At 36.4% G+C, this 11,645-nt stretch overlaps 1 pseudogene; it reads left to right on the forward strand.

The window, feature by feature from the left end:
* Nucleotides 1–7,859, forward strand: part of LOC119537229 — a 57,004-nt pseudogene extending 49,145 nt beyond the window's left edge.
* The last annotated feature ends 3,786 nt before the right edge of the window (nt 7,860–11,645 follow it).

Raw genomic sequence — 11,645 nt, forward strand, 5'->3', positions numbered from 1 at the left:
TCTGTCTAATTACCACCTAGCTTCAAAACCAAGAAACAGACATGTTAGGGAATAAGTCCCAGAGTTAACATTTCAAACTATTAAAATGTACAGTTGCAACAAAAGACTACAAGACAAACAAACAGGAAATCATGGCCCTCCAAAGGAAGAGGATAAACATCAAAACACCAATGAAGAAGAAAAGGCTGTGGATATACCAAACAGGCCTTCAAAAATTGATCAAAAATGCTCAAGGAGATGAGGGAAAATACAGAGGAAAAAAAGTAACAGATATCAGGAAAACAATGAATGAGCAATATGAGAATCTTAGTAAATAGATAGAAATTTTAAAAAGGAATCAATCAGAACTACTGGAGTTGAAAACCACAATAACTGAAATGAAAAATGCCTAGGAGGGTTTTAGGAGCAGATTGGATCTGGTAGAAGAAAGAATCAGTAAACTCAAGGACAAAGCACTTGAAGTGAAGCAGGCTAAGGAGAAGAGAGTAAAAAGAATTATTAAAAGTGAAAATACCCTAAGACATCTGTGGGGCATCAAGTACACACATATATGTATTTTGGGAGTCCCAGAAAGAGAAGAGAGAAAGGGGCAGAAGGAATATTCAAAGAAATAATGACAGAAAACTTCCCAAACATAGCAAAAGATGTGAGTATGTACATTCAAGAAGCCCAGAGAACAGCAAACAGGATAAACATGAAGAAAAGTACAACCTGTCATATATTGATCATTCTATCAAATGCAGAGGACAAATAAGGAGTTCTGAAAGCTGCAAGAGAAAAACAACATATTACATACAAAGGAGTCCCAATTAGATTGAGTGCCGATTTCTCATCAGAAACCATGGAGGCAAGAAGGTAGTGGATTGAAATACTCAAAGTGCTGGGGGAAAAACAACTACCAGCCAAGAATTTTATATTCAGTAAGACTTTCTTTCAAAAATGAGGGAGAGATTAAGACATTCTCAGATAAATAAAAGTTGAAGAAGTTCATCACCTCTAGACCTGCCTTACCAGCAATGCTAAAGGGTGTTCTTTAGACTGAAGGGAAAGGACAATAGACAGTGGTTCAAAGTAGCAAAAAGAAATAAAGACCTACAGTAAAGGTAATAATTTGGTAATTATAAATGTCAGTATTATTGTAGTATGTTGTTTGGTATGCAATTCCACTTCTTACTTCCTACAGGTGCTAAATTGCAAATGTATAAAAAGTAAAGATTAATCTATATTTTTGGACATACAATATACAAATACATATGATAACTATTACAAAAAAATAGGTGGGGAGGGGCAGAGGGGTATAGGAAAAGTATATGTGCATGCAGTTGAAACTAAGTTGGTGTCAAACCAAATATGATTGTCATATATTTAGAATGTTAAATTTGAACCCTATGGAAACAAGAAAAATAGATGAAAAAATATGTCTAGATAGAAATGAGAAGACAATTAATATGGTACAACACAAGTAAATATAAAAATAGGCATTAACAGAAATGAGGGACAAAAAGGTAGGAGACTTACAAAGCAAAATGGAAGAAGAATGTCCTATATTATCAGTAGTGGCTTTAAATGCAAATGAACTAAACTCTTCAGTCAAAAGGCAGAGATTGGTGGAATGAATAAAAAAGCATGAACCAACTATATGCTATCTTAAATTCAAAGAAACAGGTAGACTGAAAATGAAAGGTTGGAAAAAATTATGCCATGCAAATAGGATCCAAAAGAGAGCTGGTAGCTATATGAATATCAGATAAAATAGACTGTAAGTCAAAAACAATTATGAGGGACAAAGATAGTCAGTACATACTGATAAAAGGGAAAATTCAACAGGTAGATGTAACAATTATAAGTATATATGCACCAAATAGCAGAGTCCCAAAATATATGCAACACATACTAAAAGATTTGAAGGAAGAAACTGATGTTCTACATTAATAGTAGAATAATTCTCTCTCAATAATTGACAGAACATCTAGCAAGAACATCAATAAGGAGATACAAGACTTGAATGATACTCTAAACCAACTAGACTAACAGACATACATAGAACCCTTCACCAAACAAAAATAGAATATACATTCTTCTTGAATGCACATGGATCATTCTCCAAGATAAATCATATGTTAGGTCACAAAACAAATCTCAATAAATTTAAAAATATTGAAATCATACAATGTATATTCTCCAACCACAATGGAATGAAGCTAGAATTTAATAACACAGGGAGAAATGGAAAATTCACAAATAAGTGGAAATTAAACTCTTAAGCACAAATGCATGAAGGAGGAAATCAGAAGTGAAATTAGGAAATATCTTGAGGTGAATGAAAATGAAAATACAACCTACTAAAATTTATGGGATGCAGTGAAGGCAGTGATGAAAGGAGAATTTATAGCTCTAAATGCTTACATTAAAAAAAGAAGAAAGACTTCAAATCAGAATCTAAGCTGAAACCTGGAAAAACTAGGAAAAGAAGAACAAACTAAACTCAGAGTGTGCAGATGGAAGGAAATAAAAAGTATTACAGTGGAGATAAATGAAACAAAACAAAACAAAACAGCAATAGAGAATCAACAAAACCAAAAGTTGATTCTTGGAAAATATCAATAAAATTGATGAAATTTTAGCTTGGCTGGCAAAGAAAAAAGAACTATAAGAGGATACTATGAACAACAATATGCCAATAAATTAGATAACCTAGATGAAATAGACAAATTCTTAGAAACACACAAACTACCTACATGATTCAAGAAGAAATAGAAAATATCAACACACAAACTACCTACATTGACTCAAGAATAGAAAATATCAACAAACCAATTAGTAAAGGGATTGAATCAGTAATCAAAAACCTCCCAACAAAGAAAAGCCCAGGACCAGATGGCTTCACAGAGGAATTCTACCAAAAATTCCAAGATTAAATTCCAATTCTGCTCAAACTATTCCAAAAATTGAAGAGGAAGGAATACTCCCAAACTCATTCTGTGAGACCAACATCACCCTCATACCAAAGCCAAATAAAGATACCACAGAAAGGAAAAACACAGACCGATATTTCTTATGAATATAGATGTACAAATTCTCAACAAAATACTAGCAAACTGAATCCAACAGCGTATTAAAATAATTATACACCATGACAAAGTGGGATTTATTCCTGGCATGCAAAGTGGGTTCAATATGAGACAGTCAATTCATGTAAAACATCACACTAATAGAATGAAGAATAACAACAACGTGATCATCTAAATTGATGCAGAAAAGGCATTTGACAAAATCCAGTACCCCTTCTTGATAAAACCTCTGAGGATACCAGAAATAGAAGGAAACTTCTTCAGCATGATAAAGGGCATATACGAAAATCCCACATCTAGCATCCTACTTAATGGGGAAAGACTGAAAGTGTTCCCTTTAAGATCAGGTACAAGATAGGGATGCCCACAGTCACCACTGTTATTCAACATTGTACTGGAAGTTCTTGCCAGAGCAATTATGCTAGCAAAAAATAAATAAATAAATAAAAGGCATCCAAATTGAAAAGGAATAACTAAAACTTTCCCTATTTGCAGAGGATATGACCCAATGTACAGAAAATCCTGAAAAATCCACAACAAAGCTTGTAGAGGTAATAAATGAATTCAGCAAGATGGCTGGGTGAAAGATCAAAAAATCAGGAGTGTTCATATACACAGGCAATGAATAATCAGAAGACAAAATCAAGGAAAAACTTCACAGAAGCAAATAAAAGAATCAAATATCTAGGAATAAAACTAACCAAGGATGTAAAGGACTACAAAACATTGCTAAAAGAAGTCAAAGAAAACCTAATGGAAGAACATTCCATATTCATGAATGGGAAGACTAAATATTATTCAGATGTCAATCAAACACAAAGCAGTTTATAGATTCAATGCAATCCCAATCAAAATTCCAACAATATTCTTTGTAGAAATGGGAAAGTCAATCATCAAATTTTTATGTAAGGGTAAGAGGTCACAAACAGGTAAGAGGTCCCCTGTAAAAGAGAAATCAAGTTGAAGGATTCACACTTTCTGTTCTTAAAACTTTTTACAAAGCCACAGTGATCAAAATAGCATGGTACTGGCACAAAGACAGACATACAGACCAACAGAATCAAACTGAGAGCTCAGAAATAAACTCAAACATTTGTGGCCAATTGATTTTTGACAAGGGAGAAAAGACCACTCAATTGGAAAAGAATAATCTCTTCAACAAATGAAAAAACTGGATCTCCATTTGCCAAAAAAAAAAAAAAAAAAAAAAAAAGGAGGACTCCTACCTCACACCATACACAAAAATCAATTCAAAGTGAATCAAAGACCTAAATACAAGAGCCGGAACTGTCAAACTCCTGCAAGAAAATGATGGGAATCATCTTCAGGACACTATGTTAGGTGATGGTTTCTTAAACTTTATACCCAAAACACAAATTACAAAAGAAAAAATAAACAAATTGGACCTGATCACCATTAAAAACTTTTGTTCCTCAAAGAACTTTATCATGAAAGTAAAATGACAACCTACACAATGGAAGAAAATATTTGGAAATCACATATCCAATATGGGTTTCAGATCCAGAATATATAAAGAAAACCTTCAACTTAAAAACAAAATAAAGAAACAACCCAATTGAAAAATGGGCAAAAGAACTGAATAGCCATATCTCCAAAGAAGATATACAAATGGCCAGAAATCATATGAAAGATGCTCAACATTATCAGGGAAATGCAAATCAAAACCACATTGAGATATGACACCAATTCACACCCATTAGAATGGCTGCTATTAAAAAAAAAAAGAAAAAAAGAACAGAAAATAACAAGTGTTGGAGAGGATGTGGAGAAGTAGGAACCCTCATTCACTGCTGATGGCAATGTAAAATGGTGCAGCAGCTGTGGAAGACAGTTTAGCGGTTCCTCAGAAAGCTAAGAATAGAACTGCTATATGACCCACAATCCCACTACTAAGTATATACCCCAAAGAATTGAAAGCAGGGTCACAAACATATATTTGCACATTAATGTTCATAGTGGCACTATTTACAGTTGTCAAAATATGGAAGCAACCCAAGTGTCTATAAACCAATGAATGGCTAAATAACATATGGTATATATATATATACAATGGAATATTATGCAGCCATAAAAGGAGTGAAGTCATGATACATGCAATAACATGGGTGAACCTTGAAGGCATCATGTTGAGGGAAAAAAACCATACACAAAAGAACAAATATTGTATGATCTCACTGATTTGAAACAATTAGAATAAGCAAACTTGTGGAGTCAGAATCTAGAATAGGTTACCAGGAAATGGGGTGGAAACAGAGAATAGAAAGTTAAGGCTTAAAATGTACAGGGTTCCTTTTTGGAATTATAGAAATGTTTTGGTAAAGGATGGTGGTGATGGTAGCACAACACTGTGAATGCAATTAAAAAACACTGAAATATATATCTGAATGTGATTACAAGGGGGAAATGTTAGATTGTATATATTGTAACAGAATAAAAATTGTTTAAATCCTTGGATCTAAAATACACAGTGAACCCTAAGTCAAACTGTGAACTGGAGTTAATAGTACAATTATAAAAATGTGCTTTCATCAAGTGTAACAGATGTTCTACACCAATGCAAGGCATTGATGGTGGGGTGGTATACGGGATTCCTGTACTTTATGAATGATTTTTCTATATACCCACCACTTCGCCAATAAAGAAAAAAAAAAAAAAAAAACTAAACAGATGATTAGAATTCTTCTATGGCAATGATGGATAGCTTCAGGGGCATTAATACCACCCTGGCCAGATTGTACTTTACAGAGATGATTTTTGTGTTTCCTGGTTCTGGATTTTGTAGAGCTGCTTTGATTCCTATTTGATTTTCTAGGCTGTTCCATCAGTCACCCAGCAGGTTCATGTAACCCCCCATTGAGTTTGAATAAATACACCTGGTACTTAAGAAGTCGGAGTCCCTCTCTGTGGCTTGAATTGAATGAACCCTAATACATAGAGTAGGGTTTAAAACCAGGATAAGAAAACAGGAATCCACCACCATTGAGATGAAAACAAGTTCAACATTATAGAAACAAATGGAGATGTGATTGGGACATAATTCCTAGTTAATTTCTTCATGATAATTGCTGATGTTATGGATGGATTTATGGGATGATGATACACAGCTAAGTTAACTGTCTTTTAAAAAGCAAGAGGGAGCCAGCTCGCAAGCCAACCCTGCATGAACATGTGATAGGTTGTCTAAGACCAGCTTGTGCAGCCGGGTCAGCGAGCGAAGCTGGTGGTGGAGAGGGAACCTCTTCTGTTGGGGGCGGGAAGCCCACTGGCTTTGAGGACCTGGAGGATGGAGAGGACCTGTTCACAGTACTATTTCCACCCTGAGTCAAGTCCATCAGCTCCAGAACCAGCTAGTATTCCTGCAGAAGATATTAGTACAAACTCCAGTAGTCCAAAACCCACATCAGTTGTGCTAGACGATGACAGAGAAGATGTTTTTGCAGAGGCCATGGAAGAAGTTTCTTTGGACGGTCCAGAAAGGGAACCTATACTGTCTTCAGATCTTTCTCCTGCAGTTACCCCTGTCACCCTTACTACACTCACTGCTGCCAGAATTGAACCAAAGAGTATATATGTTCCTGTAATCCTCGATAGATGCAGGAAGGAGATTGAAGAAGCAGCAAATGGAGATACTATTGATATAGAAATCAGTGTGTTAGATCCAGAGAAAGTTGGGGATGGCATGAATGCTTACATGGAATATAGGGTAACTTCAAAGACTTCCCTTTCCAGGTTCAATACGAGTAATTTTCTGTTAAAAGAAGATTCAGTGACTTTCTTGGCTTGCATAGCAAATTAGCAAGCAAGTATTTACGTGCTGGTTATATTATGCCACCAGCTCCAGAAAAGAGTATAGTAGGCATGACTAAGGTCAAAGCAGGAAAATTCATCATCCACTGAATTTGTGGAAAAACCGGAGAGCAGCTCTTGAAAGATATTTTTAACAAACTGTAAAACATCCAATTTTACTACAGGATCCTGTTTTAAGGCAATTCTTGGAAAGTTCTGAGCTGCCTAGAGCAGTTAACACACAGGGTCTCAGTGTAGTGGGAATGTTGAGGATAGTGAACAAGACTGCCGACGCTGTCAACAAAATGATGATCAAGATGAACGAAGTGGATGCATGGTTTGAAGAAAAGCAGCAGCAATTTGAGAACCTGGATCACTAACTTAGGAAACTTCATGCCTGTGTTGAAGCCTTGGTCTTCATAGAAAAGACCTTTCAGCCAACACAGCTGCCTTTGCTAAAAGTGCTGCCATGTTAGGTAATTCTGAGGATCACACTGCTTTATCTAGAGCTTTGTCTCAGCTTGCCAAGGTTGAGGAGAAGATAGACCAGTTACATCAAGAACAAGCTTTTGGTGACTTTTATATGTTTTCAGAACTACTTAGTGACTATATTCATCTTATTGCTGCAGTGAAAGGTGTGTGTGACCATTGAATGAAGTACTGGCAGAAATGGGAAGATGCTCAAATTAGTTTACTCAAAAACAGGAAACTGAGGCAAAAATAATGGTTGCTAACAAATCAGATAAAATACAGCAAGCTAAAATTGAAATAAGAGACTGGGAGGCCAAAGTGCAACAAGGAGAAAGAGATTTTGAACAGATCTCTAAAATGATTTGAAAAGAAATGGGAAGATTTGAGAAAGAATGAGTGAAAGATTTTAAAACTGTTATTATCAAGTACTTAGAATCATTAGTACAAACACAACAGCAGCTAATAAAATACAGGGAGGCATTTCTACCTGAAGCAAAAGCCATTGCCTAGCAAGAAGATTATTCATGTTAAGATGATGTTGGATGATTGTTCTACTTATGCTGAATTCCACAGTGAAATCATTTAAAACCATCTAAATAAACCACTATATATTTTATGAATTACATGTGGTTTTTTATATATATGCTCTGACATTTTATTACAAGCTGGCTGTCCTGACCCTCTTTGAATTAAGTGGACTGTGGCATAACAGTCTGCAGTACTTCACTGAATTGAATACTGTTGTGTCTTAAATACTTGCACTAAAAAGTGCACTGCAAGGCCAGAAAATTTTACAATATTTTTTCTCTACAATATGTTCTGTAGTATGTTTATCTGATCTTTATGAAGTGAATTATCAATGCATTGATTAATGTTCACTAATACATTCCTGTACAGAAATCATGATTTTGTGATTACATTAATAAAATTATATTCCTTGTGAAAAAAAAAATAAAAAGTAAGAGGATTTGTACTCTACAGCATTGTTCTGCTCATACTGGGTAAATCTCAGGTTACTGCCATCCTTATTCATTCATTCAGCAAACACGCATTGAGGTCCTCAACATACTAATGTTCAGCACTAAGCTCTGAGAAACAATGGAGAGAAGGAAAACTCTCATCTCTTCACAAGCACTCAGTCTTGTGAAACACTCTGTTGGGGATTGAATCATACCCCCCACAAAAGACATGCTCAAGTCTTAATCCCCCATCCTGTGGGTGTGAACCCACTTGTAAATAGGACCATAGAAAATGTTATTAGTTAAGGTGTGACCAGACTGAATAAGGGTGTGCCTTGATCCAATGTGGCTGAAGTCCTCATAAGCAAAGGCAATTAGACATGGAAATAGGAAGCCAGAGGAAGAGTCAGGAAGAGACCAATCACCATGTGATGGAGGATTGCCAGAGAAGCCATAACCAGAATGCTACAGACTTTGGAGAAAGCATGGCCTTACTAGCGCCTTGATTTTGGGACCTCTAATATTCTAAACTGCAAGCCAATAAATTTCTGATATATAAGCCAACCAGTGCATAGTATCTGTCATAGCAAAGCTTGCAAGCTAAGACACAGACACACACGTATAAATAATAGTTATAGAGATAAGTACTGTATCAGAGGTTTATGCAATGTGAAAGGACTCACCATGATTAGGGAATTTGGGAGAAGTTTCAGAGAGGAGAAGTCATTTAATTTATGTCAGGATGAATGAATAGACAGTTTTAAAGCAGAGACAAAGGGGGATGAAACAGGATTTTCAGAAGAGGAAACAACTGGCTGTGTCTACGTTAAAGGCATATACATGATTAAGGAGTGGTATGTTTATGGAAAAGAAGGGTTATATAGAGGTTGTAAATTTGGCTATGCAACACAGTAACTTATTTTTCCATATGAGAATACAATTTTAAAAAGTTCCTCTTTGGCCAGTTGGTACAAATGAAGTCTCACTCAATTCAAAGTCTTCCCCTCATCTCCTGGGGTTGAATGTGTAGTCTATGAATTTAGACAATGCCAGTGCATGGTGGCGAGAGGCATCTACTGTGGTCATTGTCCTCTGTCCACACTGGCACCCATGGAACACCTTCATTCCTATGTGGTCTTCCATTTGTGGTCGCGAAGGTCACTGCCAGAGCCTCCTGCTCCTTGAAAGCCTCTCCAGACCCACTGCTCTCTGCTGCTTCTGCTCCCATCTCTAGTACACAGGAAGTGTGTGGTTGCCTCCAGACCACTCTGGGGTCCCAGGAACTTCAGGGGGATTCAATAAAGGCCTTCTATATGGATATTTTATGCAGCCATTCCTATTCTTCTTCTCCCATGAAATGGAATGTGATGGATATTTACGGTCTTCCTGGATCCCAGGCTCTGCCTTATGGATGAGAGGGACAGGACCCCTAACACTAGAATGGCCAAACCAATCTGAGTATCCTACTGTTCCCTCAGACCTCAAGGCTTCTATCCTGGTGTTTTTAGGAGGGAAGGGGAATGAGACAGAGCAGAGGGTAGAAATCGGCTCTGATGAATCACTCATTTCTTCTAAATCATTTTTTTCACATGCCTAAATTATTTGAATTTTTTTCTTTCTGCATTCTGCTATAATAACCCTTTCCTATTTGATCTAGCCGGCACACCATCCAAGTGAGTGTCGTAAGGTAGCCAGAAAATACACATGAGTAAACTTTTAAGAATCTTATCTGCCTACAGGTATGAATGACTAATGGTTGAGCAAAACTTGATGCATAATATAAGTTACTATGTTCCTATATGAAATGTGATTTTAAAATGTACTTATTGAAATTAAAATACATTCATGACATTCATGATAAAATATATTCATGGAAAAGCAAGACACAAACCTGTAAAATGTAATATGATTCAATTTTTAAGTAGAAATGCATAGGAAAAACAGGAATAACTCCACTTTACTAGTTTTCTTTGAGAGCAGAATTAAGAATGGTATTTAATTTTATGATTTTTTGCTTACCTGTAGTTTCAACATTGTTTTGCAATTAGTGTTGTTTTTATCTTGGGTTATCTTTCCAAGTTGTAAATGTTAACATATTAGCTGTACATGACATATGTTTAGAAAGGTGGGCAGAGGTCAACTTTGCAGAATTTTGATGGCACTCTAAACTTCTGTAAATGACAATTAGAAATTGAGGTCTTAAGCAGGTGAGCAAAATTAACAAATTGGTGCTTTCAAAAATTCACTTTGCCAACAGGGTGGTCAATGGACTAGAAGGGCATAAAACAAAGAGAGGAAGAATAGTTATGAAGTAAGTGCAATGACTGAGTTGAGAAATGAGGGCCATGGTTAAATGGCAAATAGCAAATGAGGGGAGTGGAGGACAGGGAAGATGAGGCAAAGATGAATATTCTTAAAACCTGCACCAACAAATTCATTCATAGCACAGTAAAAATAGGAAATTAGAGCTGGAAAGGCTTTTAGAAATCAGCTTGCTCAAGCTGCTCATTTTTTAGATGAAGTAACAGGAGGCAGAAAAAAAGTCGTTCACCTAAGGTTGTAACAGCATAGATGAAACTAAACTCAAGTTTTCTGCATCTAAATGTAAAAACTCTTTTACCACACTTGGCAGCCTCCCTGACATGACTGATGCAACTGAAGATACTAGGTTGATATTTATTGCAAGTCTTTAACATGGCAGGCACTCAGCCAGACCCTTTATATGTATTATTTCTAATTCTCACAGTTACCCCGCATTGTAGGTATGATAGTCTCTACTTCACAGATGAGGGAGACATAAAGAGATTAAACAACTTGCCCAAATTCACAAGTTAATGTGTAGCAAATCTTGAATTTAAATACAAGTTGACTGATTTCATCGGCATTTGCAGTTGAATGGTGGAAGGGATACATACAGACCATGATGAAGTCCCTGAGGAGATGTCTCAGAGGGTTGAATGCTTTTTACAGCTGTGGTCAGTTACTCAGCTTTCTTGATAGACCAGCCCCTCACAACCATGTGAATCAGCCTTGGGTCTTTATTGATGAGTGAAAACACTTACACTTGAAAACCACTTCAATCTTCGACTTGAAAACCACTGCTCTTTCCACAGAGCCCCCAATTCCCATATGATGTGTGCAGTAAAGACAGCTCCTTCAGAGACAGGGCTAGCACCTAATAGTATTGGCAAAATCAGATTTTCCTATTAACTGCCCCTGAACCCCTGTACACACACACACATCCACATCCACACAACTACACCCATATATATGTACAGACATGCACAATAATGCACAAAGGACACACACACCTTCACATATGTACACGTGCATGTGT

This window comes from Choloepus didactylus, chromosome 6 (assembly GCF_015220235.1).
Source record: "Choloepus didactylus isolate mChoDid1 chromosome 6, mChoDid1.pri, whole genome shotgun sequence".
NCBI classification, from domain to species: Eukaryota; Metazoa; Chordata; class Mammalia; order Pilosa; family Megalonychidae; genus Choloepus; species Choloepus didactylus.